At 35.6% G+C, this 18,263-nt stretch overlaps 1 protein-coding gene and 1 long non-coding RNA gene across 5 annotated transcripts in view; one reads left to right on the forward strand and one right to left on the reverse strand.

Annotated features, from left to right (window-relative positions):
• The window catches only part of LOC149132126 (uncharacterized), a 59,699-nt gene that overhangs the window by 21,961 nt on the left and 19,475 nt on the right, over positions 1-18,263 (reverse strand). The gene's annotated exons all lie outside the window — the stretch shown is intronic.
• The window catches only part of LOC106877587 (protein Smaug homolog 1), a 137,449-nt gene that overhangs the window by 8,982 nt on the left and 110,204 nt on the right, over positions 1-18,263 (forward strand). Inside the window, exon 2 of one of the 4 annotated variants that reach the window (XM_089365480.1) lies at positions 17,049-17,121. The exons of the other annotated variants lie outside the window; for them this stretch is intronic. The gene's annotated coding sequence lies outside the window, so the exon portion shown is untranslated. The remainder of the gene's footprint in view (positions 1-17,048; positions 17,122-18,263) is intronic. 4 annotated transcript variants of the gene reach the window in all.

The following is an 18,263-nucleotide window of genomic DNA, read 5'->3' on the forward strand; positions in this document are numbered from 1 at the left end:
ACGGGGTGGGGGTCTTCTCTTGCTGTGAAACCCTAGGTAGCATTTGAAGAAGTCTGACAGGTCATAAATATATGTAAGTACTGTTTTGAGTCCTGGGGCTAATAGGGCAGGTGGCCTGGTTTCCACAGCGAATAAGTGATCAAGATCACATTTTCTCAGAACAGGGCATCAGTTTGTGGTAGGGTTACTCATGGACTGGAGTAGTGTGAAATAAAGTATTTTGGTTGCTATTATAGTATGATATCTACTATTAATTTTCTACTATAGTTGCAGGAGTGGCTGTGTGGTAAGTAGCTTGCTTACCAACCACATGGTTCCGGGTTCGATCCTACTGCATGGCACCTTGGGCAAGTGTCTTCTACTATAGCCTTGGGCTGACCAAACCCTTCTGAGTTGATTTGGTAGAAGGAAACTGAAAGAAGCCTGTCATATATGTTTGCGTCTGTGTTTGTCCCCCCACCATCATTTGACAACCGATGTTGGTGTATTTACATCCCCATAACTTAGCGGTTTGGCAAAAAAAGCCGATAGAATAAGTACTAGGCTTACAAAGAATAAGTCCTAGGGTCGATTTCTTCAACTAAAGGCGGTGCTTCAGCATGGCCACAGTCAAATGACAAACAAATAAAAAAAAATAATAAAATAGTATGATATCCACCAACTGTAGATAGCATGATATATGTTAAAAATTGCTAAACATTTATTCTATAAATGGAAAGGAACATAACAAACAGTTTGTAGTGTAAAATTGATTAAAAACCATTAACACCTTATTATACAGAATAAAAAATCATCATATATTGATTTTAATGTTTGTAAACTGATCTGATATCATTTAAAAAAGCAGTGTACAGGTCATCGTTTTTCCTGAGCATTCCCTACCTGGTCGATAAGATTGTGTTCTCTCGAAAAGGACACTGCTTCATCTTCACTTGAGATTATTTGGTAAAAGTCACTTGTCAGCATAGTACTAGTGTAAACAACTAAATGGGCTGGAATTAAGGCGGCGAGCTGGTAGAAACATTAGCATGCTGGGTGAAATGCTTAGCAGAATTTTGTCTGCCGTTACGTTCTGAGTTCAAATTCCGCCGAGGTCAACTTTGCCTTTCATCCTTTCGGGGTCGATTAAATAAGTACCAGTTAATCACTGGGGTCAATGTAATCGACTTAATCCCTTTGTCTATCTTTGTTTGTCCCCTCTATGTTTAGCCCCCTGTGGGTAATAAAGAAATAAACTAAATGGGCTGGAATTAATTGCTGAAGGCCTTAAGTGGGTTGTTTTGTAGAGTGCATTGTCATTTGCGGTATGTCGCAAATAGCAAGGTAGTTATCATACTATAGAAGCAGCGTATTTTGTTCAAAAGCTCAAATTTCTGCTTTGTTCAGCAATTAAAACCATAATCTAGCAATTGTAAAGGCAATACCCCTAACCACTGAACCATGCAAATTCTTTATCATATTCTTGTCTGTTAATACTTATCAATACAAATAAAGCAGTGAGCTGGCAGAATTGTTAGCACACCAGGCAAAATGCTTAGTGGTATTTCGTGTCTTTATGTTGTGGGTTCAAATTCCTCTGATGTCAACTTTGCCTTTCATCCTTTCAGGGTGGATGAAATAAGTACCAGTCGAGTACTGGGGGCAATGTTTTGAGAAAAATTTTGAATCAATTCTTCATGTAAAAAGCACCCTTCAAACATTGGGTGACATGTTGTGCTTGAGAAGACCTGTCAGGCCAAGTGAAATTGTAGTCATGGCCAATGCCAGTGTCATGTAACCGGCACATAAAAAGCACCGTTTAAGCGTTGGGCCTCATGGAAGCAGTGACATGTGACCGAGACCTTTGGCAATGTACCATACTTAAGAAGAGTTGTCAAGTTTAGTGTGAGTGTAGTCGTGGCCAATGCTGGTGTTATATAACTATTATATTAGAGTGGTTGGCATTATGAAGGGAATCCAGCCATAGAAACCATGCCAAATCAGACTGGAATCTGGTGCATGGTTCTGAGTTCAGTCTCAGTGTGGTACCTTGGGCAAGTGTCTTCTGCTGTAGCTTCAGGCTGACCAAAACCTTGTGGGTGGATCTGTTAGACAGAAACTGAAAGAAGCCTATCGCGTGCGCGCGCTTGTTCCTTACTGCCGCTTGACAACTGGTGTGTTTATGTCCCTGTAACTTAGTGGTTCAGCAAAATAGATTGACAGAATAAGTACCAGACTTATGAGAAAGTAAGCACTGGGGTCAATTCATTCAACTAAAAATTCAAGGTGGTGCTCCAGTATGACTGCAGTCTAATGACTGAAACAAGTAAACGGTAAAAGATGAAAAGATATTTGGAAATATTAGTAACGGTTTTGAAATAATGGTAAAGATGTATCTAGGTATAAAAGTGAACTTTTTGCAGCTTTTAGGTGGGTTCTCAGCTGAAGCAAAAATATAATAGATTTGTTTTGGTGCTAAGCAAAACGTTTCCAAACTACAATCCCTTGCACATGTGAAGCAGAACTAATTCCAAATTTATGTAAAGCTGCATTATCATATGTAAATGGCTGATATTTAACCATTTAGCATTCCAGTTACTCTTGTCAAATACAATGCTTATTTATTCATGTATGTTTTCAATTAATCATGCATTATCTTGTAGCTTTGAAGTTTTGATGATGTAATCGTTTAGTTTTAGAAAGACCTTGTCTAGCTAACCAGAACTGACGAGATTTGGCCAGTTTGAACGTAAGACAGATAAAATATTTAGGATTATGGCCAGCTTAAATGCTAAAGGATCAACTCTTTAATATTCAGATTATTCTGTCAAATGTCATCCTTGTTTTCAATTAATCATGTATTATCTCATAACTTTTGAGATTTTGATGATGTGATTGTTTATTCTTAGAATGACATTGTAGGGCATGTGTGAGGGGTTGGATATGGTTGGTTTGAACATAAAACAAGTAGAATATTTGGGCTGAGTATGGCCAGTTTAAATGCTAAAGGATTAAATTTAGATCCTATCTAAAAGCTGCGCTTTTCAGAAACACAGATGCAGTCATCCAGTGATCTAAAACTTTCAGTTTCCAAGCATTTGACATGATGGGTCGTTAATTAATAATATATAGATGCTGGCATGACTGTCTGGTTAAAATGTTTACTTCCTAACCATCTTATTTAAGGTTCAATTCCACTGTATGGTGCCTTAGGCAAGTATCTTCTGCTCCAACCCCCAAACTGACTAAAGACTTGTGAGTGGATTTGCTAGACAGAAACTGAAAGAAGCCTGTCATACGTGTATCATCATCATCATTTAACGTCCATGTTTCATGCTGGCATGGGTTACAGAGTTTGACAAGGATCCAATGAATTGAAGGATTGCATTGTGCTCCAGTGTCTGCTTTGGCATTGTTTCTATGGATGGGTGTCCTTCCCATTGCCAACCATTTTACAGTGTGTACTGGGTAGTTTTTTTTTTCTTGCCACTGGCATACTTGAGGTCAACATGTAGATTGCAAATCAACAAACACTGGGGAGGAAGGATGCAAACATACATACATACATATAGATAATACATACATATAGATAAGGAAATAATTTTATTCTCAAACACAGGATAATGCTAATAATATAGAACGAACTGGATAAACTGTCCACATTTTGCAGACAAGGGTACAAACACAAACACACACCATATATAGAGGGAACCTGTGGAAGACAAGGGATGAGGTGGTGAAGCATGATCTTTGAATTTTGGGTCTCATGGAGGTGAGGACAAGTGACTGAGACCTTGGCCACCAACAGATTTTTCTGCAAAATATGGATAATTTATCCTGTTCATGCTATATTATTAGCATTATCCTGTGTTTGAGAATAAAATTATTTCCTTATCTTTCAATACATCTCACCGCTTCTAAAGCAAAGTTTGTTTGTTGACTTTCAGCGTAAGTTGAATTTAACAGACACACACACACACGCACACATCATTATTTAACGTCTGCTTTCCATGCTGGCATGGGTTAGACGGTTTGACCAGAACTGGTAAGCTAGAGGGTTGCACCAAGTTCCAGTCTCATTTGGCATGATTTTTACGGTTAGATGCTCTTCCTAATGCTGATTGTTTCAAGGGTGTAATGGATGCTAAAAATGTGCCATTGGCATGCTTGCTTTTATGTACCACCGGCACAAGTGCCAGTTACATGACACTGGTATTGACCATGACTACAATTTCACTTGGTTTGACAAGTCTTATTAAGCACAGCTTATTGCCAAGGTCTTAGTCACTTGTCATCACCTCCATGAGACCCAACATTCGAAGACCATGCTTCACCACCTCATCCCATGTCTTCCACAGGTTCCCTCTATATATACGGTATGTGTTTGTGTTTGTACCTTTGGTTTGACATCACATGATTGTAAACAAGCATCACTGCCATCATATCAGTGATGTTTCTGCTTGGTAACAAGTTAGGTTTGGTGACAGGAAGGGCATCAAAGATGTCCAGCCATTGAAAACTTGCCTTAACAAATTGTTTGATACATGTAAACATGGAAAAGCGAATGTTGAAATGTTTATGATGATGATTTCTATGTGTTTGTGTCTCCTTGTCTTGACATTGCATGATAGTTGTTAACATTTGTCACTCTTATATAAGCAGTGTATATATTGGTTTCCAATCTTATGAAAATATATCTGGCCATACTGAAATATTATCTTGCTTGGGAAGTAGGTAAGGATTGTTGACAAGAAGGGCCTCCATCTGTAAAAAAAAAAAAAAATCTGCCTTAAATTCCATCTGTTCTATGTAGTGGAGTCATTTAGCTTAATGGTTAGGATATTGGATTCCTGATTGGTCGTGGTTTTGATTCCTGGATTGGGCAGCACATTGTTCTTAAGCAAAACACTTCATTTCATGTTGCTCCAGTCCACTCAGCTGGCAAAAATGAGTAATCCTTCCATGAACTGGTGTCCCATTCACATGGGGAATATTTACGCCATTGAAACCAGGAAAGCAGCCCTTATAAGTTGGCATGACTTGAAAAAGAAACTATCTGTTCTATGTAAACATGAAAAGGTGGATATTAAAACAATGATATATATAATGTATATTAGAACAAGTAGAAAGATAAATTTTATTCAACGCATAGATACTGAACAGTATAGATATAAAGGATAAAATCCTTTTTTTCTTTATATAATGTATATATTTTTGTGTTTTTGTAAATTTTATTAATAGAATTCTTAAAAGGGAGGAATTGATTTTTAATAAAGAAACAGCTACATCTTTAGAATTTGGATAACTTCAATATTACAAATAAATGTAAAAAGTCCTGTATAACTGTGTACCAGTAATTATTGATATAGGAGGAGAGAAGTCACAGGTTTTGAAGCAGTTGTCATACACGGTCCTCTTGTTACTGAATGTGGATAAAATATGTTTTTTCTTGTAAGTATTTGATGACCCTGTCAGTACAGGTGCCACTTAAAAGCATCCAGTCCACACTGTAAGGTGATTGGTGTTCGGAATGGCATCCAGCTGTAAAAACCTTGCCAAAACTGACCTTGCCTGTGCTTGTGCCACATAAAAAGCACTAAGTCCATTCTGTGGAGTGGTTGGTGTTAGGAAGGGCATCCAGCTGTAAAAATCCTGCCAAAACAGTCACAGAAGTCTGACTGGCTTTCGTCAAACCACCACACTCATGCTAGCATGGAAGGCGGATGTTAAATGATGATGATGATGATATATATACACACACACACACACACATAATATATATATATATATTTGGCAGCAGCCCCATTAAAAAAAAACACTATTTGTAAAATAGGGCTATTTGGTCCCTCTGCATGGCACCTTGGACAAGTATCTTGTAGTATAGAAATGGGCTGACTAAAGCCTTATGAGTGGATTTGGCAGAGGGAAACTAAAAGAAGCTTGTTGTGTTTGTGTTTGTGTGTGTGAGTTGGCATGCATAGGTATCTGTTCTGTTTCTACATATGTCTGTCTTCAAATTGGCCAGTTTTTTGCAGACACATTGCTGTTATTTGATAATTAGATATTAAAAAAGGAAACCTGTTGTGTATGTATGTATGTATAGTACATATGTGTAGTTGTGTTTGTGTGTTGGTTTACATCTGTTGCTCACCTATTTGAATGTCACTGCATGGTGTCCTTATTAGCTTTCCTCTTGTGAATAAATTCCTGGCTTCATGGCTTTGAAACTGTGTAGAAAATAGGCAAGAGTCTGTATAATGAAGAGCATCCAGCTGTAAACATTACTTTGATAATATGGAAAATGGATGTAAACTGAACTCTTGAATTTAATGGGCAGGTGTTTCCTACTAGAACACAAATACAGTCCCACCCAACCAGTTATTCAGCCAGCTTGGGATCAGAAGTGTCCTGAATTTTCCAGTTTACTGGAAACAGTCTAAATATGTGCTTAAAATGGTGTGACTGTGTGGTAAGAAGCTTGCTTCCCAACCACATGGTTCTGGGTTCAGTCCCACTGCATGGCATCCTGCGCAAGTGTCTTCTACTATAACTTTGGGCTGACAAAAAGTGTTGTGAGTGGATTTGTTAGATGGAAACTGAAAGAAGCCCATCATATATATATATATATATATATATATATATATATATATATATATATATATATATATATATTTATGTATATATATATATATATTTATGTATATATATATATATATTTATGTATATATATATATATTTATGTATATATATATATATATTTATGTATATATATATATATTTATGTATATATATATATATTTATGTATATATATATATATTTATGTATATATATATATATTTATGTATATATATATATATTTATGTATATATATATATTTATGTATATATATATATATATATACATACATATTTATACATTTGTGTGTTTCTTTATGTCTGTATCCCCCCCCCCCAATCATTTGACAACTGATGTTGGTGTGGTTATGTACCCCATAACTTAGCAGTTCGGCAAAAGAGACTGATACCATAAATAGACTTACAGAAAATAAATCCAGGGGCAGTGATTTCTTTGACTAAAAAATCCTTTAAGGCGGTGATCCAGTATGGCCGCAGTCAAATGACTCAAAGAAGTAAAAGAAAATAATACATGAAAAAAATTATAAGTGCTAAATTGTACTTAACAGATTCACATTAGCACATTTCTAAAGTACAGTCTTTTTGATGTTTATTATTCTACTTAAAATTCTTAGAATATATTATACTGTACTATTTATAAAATATAATGTTTATATTATGAAAATTAAACAAATTAAAGAACATGATTTTATTTAACAGACTGGTGCAAATCAACACACTTCTAAATCAACACACTTTTTAGTAATCTACATAAAAAAGTAAGACAAAACTATTTTTAACACCATATGCAAATTAACCAACTTCAAAAATGGGGCCTGTTTACATAATACATGGCACAGAGTATGGCATGGTTTTTCACACAGTATTCCTGGAAACCAGGTAGAAGGTTCAGTAGACACATAGTTAAGACCACTTATTACTACACTGCTGACGTAAAACAAATCTTGCCAACCTATCCTTAATGTTGAAGCTGGATGGTCACGAAAGATATCTGTGACGTGTCTGCTAAATAGAGCATGTAGTAGTACCAGGACTTCAGTTATAAAGTAGAGGTCAAATACATGAATGGAAACCTGAACACCAGCCTAAAAGTTCATAGTAGAAGTTATCAGCCAAAGTGATTTGTTTAGAGTAGACTGAAAAATAGAATATGACATAACTTGGAAGCTATATCTTACAATTAAAAGAAAATGATAGAAACTTGACTTCTACTGGGAGATTGCCTTAAAGTTTAAACCATGCATGAATGTTTTGTAGAGATGGAAGCATTTCATATCAGCAAAGAGCGTAATCTTAAATGATTTGTGGAAATAAATATCTTAACACTAAGACAGAGATCTTAAACCCTTGCATACACAAAAGAAAATTCATACACATTCAGTGGAAACTGACTACATAAAACCCCCTCTTTTTTATAGATTTTTGCATCTTGAAATAATAGATCTTTGCCTCATGTTTCCCCAATCCTTTCGGGATATCTGTTAAGTATAGCCATTTCACAAACGTTTTTGCTTGTCTTACCCCATCCTCACTAGATGTTTTTTCTCTCTATTAGACTGTGGCCATGCTGAAGTACCGTCTTGAAGAACTTGAGTTGAATAAATTCATCCCAGTACTTAATTTTGTTTCTAAGCCTGGTACTTAACGTTTTCTTGCTACATGGACATAAACATACCGAAGGGGTTGTAGGGGACAAACACAAAGACATAGGTGTGTGTGTGTATATATATATATATATGTATATATATATATATATATACAGGCATACCTCACCCTACATGGATGTTAAAGTAGGGCTTTACATGCACAGGTTGTCTGAACACAATGTCTGTAGATCAACACAGCAGAAATACTTGTCTCTAGGCTAGGCTAGGCTGAATTTACTTGTCTCTAGGCTAAACTGATAATAACCATTCCCAGTTCTGTACTTTATTTATGAATGCATTTTCAATAATACATAGTTAATAAAAACCATATGTGCTAAAATCTTGTCCTTATTATGTACAGTCCTCAATACAGTTGTCCGACTTATCCCAAAAGATCGCTTTCACTTTTTCACCTTTTTCCATGGCGTTTTATCCTAGCCAGTTTATCTTCCAGCGTTATAGCATGACCGTTAGCACTTTCACTATGAATTTTCTTAGGAGCCATGGGGGCAAAAAAATTATTCACAAATAAATGAGAATGAGAAAGTCGCCAATAAACAGACAAATAAATCTGAATTCAAAACAACGATGCCTAATGGTAGATATTGGAAATACAGTGCAATATGAGCTCTGAAGGACAGATAAATAAGACAACACAGCTGATTTCATGATTTCGTTCACTCAGCTACACTACTTTATGGTGTGTATCTTAACATTTACTGTACATATTTTAATATGATTTTATTCTTATTTATTGTAACATGATCTTATGTGCTTTTAACGGTTTTCTAGTGATTTTACGATTCCAATATTTGTGGCATACAGACGTAAAGTTAAGTAAAATGACTTTGCTTGATTTCTTTTTCCATATATTATTTTCCAAATCCGATGTATAATCGAGAACGACTTAAGCCGAGGTATGCCTGTGTATAATATATATATAATGAGCTTCTTTCTGTTTCTGTCAACCAAATTCATTCCCAAGGCTGTGGTTGGCTTGAGGTTATATGGAAGACACTTGCCTAAGGTGCTATGCAGTGGGACTGAACCCAGAACCATGTGATTAGGAAGCAAACTTCTTACCACACAGCCACACCAGCATCTCTCTTTCCACACATTTAATACATAATACATTTATAGATAAGTGAATAAATCTAAATATGAGGTGACAAGGGACGTAACTCACACCTATGTATGATTAATTATGGAACCAAAACGAGTATAAACTCATTCCATATAAAAAAAAATAAAAAAACCGTGTGTGTGTATACACATACACACATATCAGACATACATATACATACAAATAGGCATACACTCAAACACCTTAATATATATATATATATATCTATATATAATTATTGCCTGTAGTAAATTGTCAGAGAACATGCTGTGAATGCGTGTCAATATTTGACAGCCATTATAGTGTGTGTGTGTGTGTGTGATCATCTTGAGTAATTTTAAGCTTCACTTACCATCTATCTTGGTCCCGCATTAGTTGAAGGAGATCTTTGAGGAACCATCCAGTATTTCTGCTGTGTTGATCTACAGACATTGTGTTCAGACAACCTGCGTATGTGCAACCCTACCCTACTTAAGCATCCATAGCACTTAGTCATTTGCCAGCTCTTGTTTAGCTCACCAGCAATGTCCCACAAAGAGCAAGTGCTTTCCCTTTGTAATAGTGGAAACAGGTAGATCTTTGTACAGGTGTTTCTTGGTGGGATGAGTTCTCCAATATATGTATAAGACTGCTATTAACACTTGGGTGTAGTTTTTGGAGTTTAGTTGCAAAAATAAAACCATTGTGCTATATGAATTCTCTCCACACACTTTGTAAATGGAAAGAATGCTAGATTCCTTGGCACCAAACTCATGGCCCACAGCAGTGGAGTTTCCACTGTTGTGTATTTCCTTGGTGTTCTCTACCATTTCCTGTAAAGAATACACTCTCATCCGTGTTGTTTGTTTGGATCAAGGGCCTTTGTACCATTCTTCTGTTCACTGGTCCTGTGTTGATGGATACAACTGTGTAAATTACTTATTAACAAAAAAAAAAAAAAAAAAACAGACGCAGCCTTGCAGCATGGTCGTGTAAACACAAGCGATGGCCAGTGCATTCTGGGTAGCTGAGCACTGGGGAAGATTGCTAAGGTGGAGTTTTGCAATAGAAGCAAAATCTTAGACTAATTTACCAACTTGTGTTATACTGGATCAGTGATGAATGAATCAGTGATAAACAAGGCTACTTTTGTATCATCATAACCCTTTAATGTCCGTTGTCGATGCTGCCATCGGTTGGACAGTTTGGCTAGAGCTGGAGAGCTGCACCAGGTTCCAGTCTGATTTGGCTTGGTTTCTACAGTTGGATGCCCTTCCTAAAGCCAATCACCTTACAGTGTGTATGCTGGATGTTTTCAACATAGCACTGGCATGAGTGTTTTTACATGACACTGGCACAAATGCTTTTTATGTGACACTGGAACAGAGCCCTTGCATACCATTCCTCTTCATCAGGGGGCATGTCATGAACACTTCTGCTGTGGAGGACGGGTCTTCTTGAATACAGCAAGGTACCAGATATCTTAGTTGTTTGTCATCTTTGTGAGATTCAGTGTCCTGAGATCATCAGTACTTCACCTCATGTCTTCTTCCGTCTCCCTCTTCCATAAGTGCCATTCATTTGAGATGCATATATAAAGGGCTAAGGGTAAAGAGCCCCTTCGGTCATGAATGACCATGGGATTGCACCTAGAAAGTTCCCTAGGTGCAATCCAGGCAAGGTTGTTTATATATGACCTGAAGTCATCCATGCATACCAGCTTCCCCTCTCCACATCATCGATGTTATCCAAGGCAAAGGCAAAAGCCGACACAGCTTGGTACCAGTGATGTCGCAACTCATTTCTACAGCTGAATGAACTGGAGCAACGTGAAATGAAGTGTCTTGCTCAAGAACATAACACCCTGTCTGGTCTGGGAATCAAACTCACTACTTCACGATTGTAAGCTCTATGTTCTAATCACTGAGCCATGCACTGTCATGATATGTATATAGTACTGCCTGACTGGCCCTCGTGCCAGTGGCACGTAAAAAGCACCCACTACACTCTCGGAGTGGTTGGCGTTAGGAAGGGCATCCAGCTGTAGAAACTCTGCCAGATCAGATTGGAGCCTGGTGTTGCCATCTGATTTCACCAGTCCTCTGTCAAATCGTCCAACCCATGCTAGCATGGAAAGCGGACGTTAAACAATGATGATGATGAATGATATATATATATATATATATATATATATATATATATATATATATATTCTTGAATTTGTGTAAATGTGTATAGAATAATGTATCAGTTGAATAAAGTTACAACATGGTCTGGTTTTCATGTTTTTTTATTATTGTATTTAAAAAAAGATGGTTTTTTTACAGTGTTGAAGTGTTTTGAACTTTATGAACAAAATATTTTTTAATGTTTAACCTACTTCAACAGTGTAAAAATAAATTCTGTAAATACAATAATAAAAAAAAATGTGAGAACCAGAACATGTAACTTTATTCAACTAATTCATAATATATATATATATATATATATATATATATATATATACATATATATATATAGATAGATATACTCTTTCTCTTTTACTCTTTTCAGTCATTTGACTGCGGCCATGCTGGAGCACCGCCTTTTAGTCAACCAAATCGGCCCCCAGGACATATTTTTTGGAAGCCTAGTACTTATTCTATCGATCACTTTTGCCGAACCGCTAAGTTACGGGGACGTAAACACACCAGCATCGGTTGTCAAGCGATGTTGGGGGGACAAACTCAGACACAAACATATACACACACATACATACATACATATATATATATATATATATATTAGACTGGAGCCTGGTGTTGCCATCCGGTTTCACCAGTCCTCAGTCAAATCGTCCAACCCATGCTAGCATGGAAAGCGGACGTTAAACGATGATGATGATGATGATGATGATATATATATATATATATATATATATATATATATACACATATATATATATACATATATACGACGGGCTTCTTTCAGTTTCCGTCTACCAAATCCACTCACAAGGCTTTGGTCGGCCCAAGGCTATAGTAGAAGACATTTGCCCAAAGTGCCACGCAGTGGGAATGAACCCGGAACCATGTGGTTGGTAAGCAAGCTACTTACCACACAGCCCATGTATGTACCTGTTGTATGGTCAAGCTATTGGTGACTAAACTCTACTAAGTTTCCTTGGTAGTGGAGAGTGTTTTTTTTTTTTTTTTATAGACACTCTGTAGTAGTAATAATAATATTGGGGCATGTGGTATAAGAGCATGTTGTTGCACCTACTGTTTTCTGATTCCTGATAGATGATGCCTTTTCACCATAGAGGCAACAGCTTCCAACCCATGGGTCTGTTTGGGTGGGTTTTATGAAGTCTGATTGCAAATCCCACCGCAACCCTAAACCTCTTTTAGTCACCTTTTATGACGTGCAGAGATAACGTTGGGTCTATTCTTTGACATGCTGATTCCCCACACAGTAATAGAGTAATTTGAAATTAACTGTTTTGCAGCCTTGTATTGGAATTGAACCCACAATCTGACAATCACGAGTGCAAATTCCTAACCACCAGGCCATGTAACTTCACTGTGGGACAAAACAAAACCTGTCAAAAGGTGCATGAATTGATTAGAGTGAATGGTCATCCAACAGCTGGACGTGAGAGACCCCCTAGTCTTTGTTTAGACATTTCTCTAGGATAAAGAAAACTAAGTGGTAACACCTGTGACATGGTCTACATCCAATTCCATTATGGAATGAAGAAACATGTCGGCTTGTTTAGTAATCTATCTGAATGCCTACTGCAAAAGCCACATCGATGGTGCTCATGTTTAAGAGAACAATCAAGTGATGACATATATAGTTATATGTGTTATAACACATATATAGTTATAACACATATTATAAACAATAAAGACAATATATATATATATATATATATATATATATATATATATATATCATTATTAATCATAGGGCAGCAAAATAAATTTTAGAAATTTAATTTACCACCAGTGGTCCAGCGAGAATAAAAAATTAGTCAATAGACTACATATATATTATTCATTTAAAATATAGAGATGCCTATAATAGGACATCTACCTGCTAGAAAGAGTAGCAAAAAACTCTATACCACAAAAATAGGAATAATTTCGAAAGAGAATGAAAAATTAAACCATTTTTACCAGTCTACACTCTGTGCCATGGTTTCAAGCTATTTAGCTAGATAAAATTATATCTAACTCCGGGGCTTTCATCAGCAGAGATCCGGATTAGCGTGTAAATATGAGCCAAGGAAAGAACCTGACGTGGTTAATTTTTGGGAAATTAAGCATGTAAATCTCGAGTCAGGTTCTTTCCTTAGCTCGTGTTTACACGCTAATCCGGATCTCTGCTGATGAAAGCCCCGGAGTTAGATATAATTTTATCTAGCTAAATAGCTTGAAACCATGGTACAGAGTGTAGACTGGTAAAAATGGTTTTATTTTTCAATCTCTTTTGAAATTATCCCTATTTTTGTGGTATAGAGTTTTTTGCTACTCTTTCTAGCGGGTAGATGTCCTATTATAGGCATCTCTATATTTTAAATGAATATATATATATATATATATATATATATATATATATATATATATTGTCTATGATATCGTTAAAGGTTTTTTTATTAAAACTTTGTATATATATATAAAGTTTAATCTTTTATTCTTAATAATTTTTTTCTTTCCTAATTTTTTCATTCATAATTTTTTCATTCATATTTTTATTCTTACATTTGTAGAAATAAATATTCTTGTATTTTTCTATTATTCAATTGATTTTTAATGATAATTAAATAAACGTTTTTAGCTTTAAATAATATAGCTTTAACTATTACACCGATTAAATATGTACTAATTTTCTCTTCATTATTATTTTAAACTTAAACTTCGTTCAAATTGTATTTAAAACAAAGATAATTTAAAACAATGATAATTTATGTAAGCTGTTTTTTGTATATAATATACATGTTATTATAATGGAGGAAGGGAGGATTATTGAATGGTTATTATTTTGATATTTTTAATAATTTTTCTATCTTTATAAAATAAGTATTTCATATTAATTCATTTGGTACTTATTGTTGGTTGAGATATATATATCTAATTATTGTTCTACTTACGATCTGACGATTAGCTATATTTTTGAATAGAATTTAATTTTCGATAATTTCAATTGATTTTAATCGATTTAAATTTCCTTTCTATTTGAAAATTAGTTATGAAACACGTGTAATCATTTTATGATATTTATCTTATGATATTTACTTTGCTTTATATTATACTCATTTATTGTGCTTTTAATTGTTAATATTTCTATATGTGATAGTGGATTTTCATCGATGAGTTCTTGAAACTTGGTTATTTTCCCTAAAACTATATATTTTATATATATATATATATATATATATATATATATATACCAGAGTAAGCACATAAATGTGCAACAAGGTGGAAATAAGAGTACTCAAATACCAGAGGTAGAGTAATATGCTTTATTTAAAAGCAGCAGAAATATAACAAAAGACTGTTACTCGGAGTTTCACATTCCTGTTCATCGGACAGTTTTCCGATGAACGGGAACGTGAAACTCCGAGTAAGAGTCTTTTGTTATATTTCTGCTGCTTTTAAATAAAGTATATATATATCTATATCTAATATATATAATTACAAAAATTAGAAACGATACATTTCTAAATCTCTTGGAGAGACTTAAGCAGTAGTGATATGATAAAGTAGTTGTATACCGTCAACTTAACGTGACAGTCCCAATAAGGGAATCATACAACTGCTATTTAGCCCCAGGAAGCTGCACCGCTTCCTGTCGGCCGTGACACATTTCCTATGTCCTTATGTTTACGAGGGGGAGACAAGCACCCCCACCCAGCCAAGCCTGTATTTGATTAATGAGAGAATGTTTATTGATCACTTCAATTGTTTTGACCAATCTAGCATTGATTCCTCATGGGTGGGATACTGAACATCTAGTTTAGGTGTATCCGTCGATGTAGATGTGTCTCTTCAGGTGATTACAAGATGTATCTTGTTAAAATAACATCTCTTCTGCAAGATTTCTTTTCGGTATGTGTATACAAAAGTAGTAAATTAACCACAACCTGGGATTTTAGGATTACAAAGCAAGCTTACCGCACACACACACATACACACACAAACATTTATGCATATACTCTCTTTACTTGTTTCAGTCATTTGACTGCGGCCATGCTGGAGCACCGCCTTTAGTTGAGCAAATCGACCCCTGGACTTATTCTTTGTAAGCCTAGTACTTATTCTATCGGTCTCTTTTGCCGAACCGCTAAGTTACGGGGACATAAACACACCAGCATTGGTTGTCAAGCGATGTTGGGGGGACAAACTCAGACACAAACATAAACACACAAACACATATACATATATATATGACGGGCTTCTTTCAGTTTCCGTCTTCCAAATCCACTCACAAGGTTTTGGTCGGCCTGAGGCTATAGTAGAAGACACTTGCCCAAGGTGCCACACAGTGGGATTGAACCCGGAACCATGTGATTGGTAAAAGCCATAAATAATACCATTTGAATATGTTTAAAAACCTTTTTGGATAGATAAAGTTAAAAGCTTATCATGGACTCAAACCCACATCTGTTATAACGTCAACAACATACAGTTCTTTCCGCTCAGAACAAATTTTCTAAAGTGAATTGAGAAATTCATAGGATTGACTTTGGTCCAATGATAGAACATCTACCGTGCTTACAGGAGATGTAGATTTGAGTTCCATGGGCAGCTTTGACGTTTGTATCCTGACAGGTTTTTCAACCCAATATTTTTGTGCCTTTAAATGGTGAGCTAGCAGAATTGTTAGCACTCCAGGTATAATGCTTAGCATTTTGTCTGTTCTGAGTTCAAATTCTACTGAAGTCAACTTTGCCTTTCATCCTTTCAGGGTCAATAAAATAAGTACCAGTTATGCACTGGGATTAATGTAATTGACCCATTTCATCATCATTATCATTTAATGCTCATGTTTCACGCTGGCAGGGGTTGGACAATCAGACAGGATCTGACAAGCTGGAGGACTGCATCAGGGTCCACTGAAAATAAGTACCAGTTGACTGCTGGGGTTGATGCAGTTGACTTATCCTCTCCCCGAAATTGCTGGCCTTGTTTCAAAATTTGAAAAATGATATTTATATGCTATTATTTATAGCAAAATATGTGTGCTTTGAAATCTATTAAAAGAAAAAAATTATTATTTCATGTTCTCTTGAAAGTTTATAAAAATTTTATGTTAGCAAATATTTGAACAGTTCAAATCAAATTTAACCTAAATTTGAGGCAAGGGAGATAATAATTCAAAAGTTGTTGCCCCTGATATTTGTTTTGTTTACCTAAAATCTCACAATATTTTATCATGATCTTATGTGATTTTATTGTTTTAATCCAAGATGGAGATGAACACCAATGTTCCATGTTGCAGGCTTGATAATTGTTAAGGGATTTATCACTTACATGAAACCAATGGTAGCCATAAACCATAAAGAATTTTTGTCCATTGCAGTGTTGAGCACTCATTCTCATTGTTTGATATTAATACACACACACACATTTATATTTGGTTAATGAAATGGAAGATATGAGAATTTTTATTAATCATTACATTTGTTTCAATCCATCTAGCATTGATCACTCACGGATGGGAAACTTAACAACTGGTTTAGGAGCATCCAATGGTGTAGATGTGTCTCTTCAGGTGATAAAAGATATAACTCATTAAAATAACAGTTCTGCAATGTATCTTCTCACTTTGTGTAAAGCAATGGTATGAATGAATTGAATTTAGCTTTAACCTCCCCGTTTTTATAAACACCAAGTAGCTTTTTAATTTGCTAGGTGAATGTATGTGCACCAAACCACACGTTTGCTTATGCTTATACCTTTGTGGATGTTTGTATGAGCGAGTGTATGTATGCTATACCAGGGGTTTTCAAACTTTTTGACTTGCGGACCCCTTTATATTTCAGGCTTTACCTTAGGGACCCCCTTATAAACGCTTATGAAATTTATACATAAATATTTGCTTAAAATTACATATTTTTACATTTATTTATTTAACAGTATTTAACAAATAGGTTTATTGTCAATTAAAAGATTTCGATTAAAAAACATATATAAAATCAAATTGCCCATAAAAAGTATTTGCTGTCTACGGACCCCCTGTCTTGTCCTTGCGGACCCCCTGTAGTCCGTGGACCACAGTTTGAAAACCCCTGTGCTATACAACCTACGTGAGGGCATTTATACATCCATATCTTTTAAGTTATATTTAATACATTTTTTACTGTATTATAATTATATTAAAAAAAAAAGGAACAACACTGATAACTAACCAATGTTATTTTATGATTAGCAAAATGTTAAAAAAATATCCCAGTTTGCCATTGCTATCATCATCATCGTTTAACGTCCGCTTTCCATGCTAGCATGGGTTGGACGATTTGACTGAGGACACCAGACTCCAATCTGATTTGGCAGAGTTTCTACAACTGGATGCCCTTCCTAATGCCAACCACTCAGAGAGTGTAGTGGGTGCTTTTACGTGTCACCGGCATGAAGGCCAGTCAGGCGGTACTGGCAACGGTCACGCTCAAAATGGTGTATTTTACGTGCAACCTGCACAGGAGCCAGTCTGGCGACACTAGCAACGATCTCGCTCGGATGTCTTTTCATGTGCCACCGGCACAACTCTTTAATTTAATCCTTTTGATAAAAACCTTTGAGAACACCATTTGTTCTTCTAATGATACAAATTTCCTGTTTTAAAGAGACCTAGATTAAAACTTTTCATCAAAATCTGAATCTTAGGTTTTAAATACCAGCTTAACAATGACAAAA

Source organism: Octopus bimaculoides, chromosome Z, assembly GCF_046866305.1.
Source record: "Octopus bimaculoides isolate indiv1 chromosome Z, ASM4686630v1, whole genome shotgun sequence".
Taxonomy (NCBI): domain Eukaryota; kingdom Metazoa; phylum Mollusca; class Cephalopoda; order Octopoda; family Octopodidae; genus Octopus; species Octopus bimaculoides.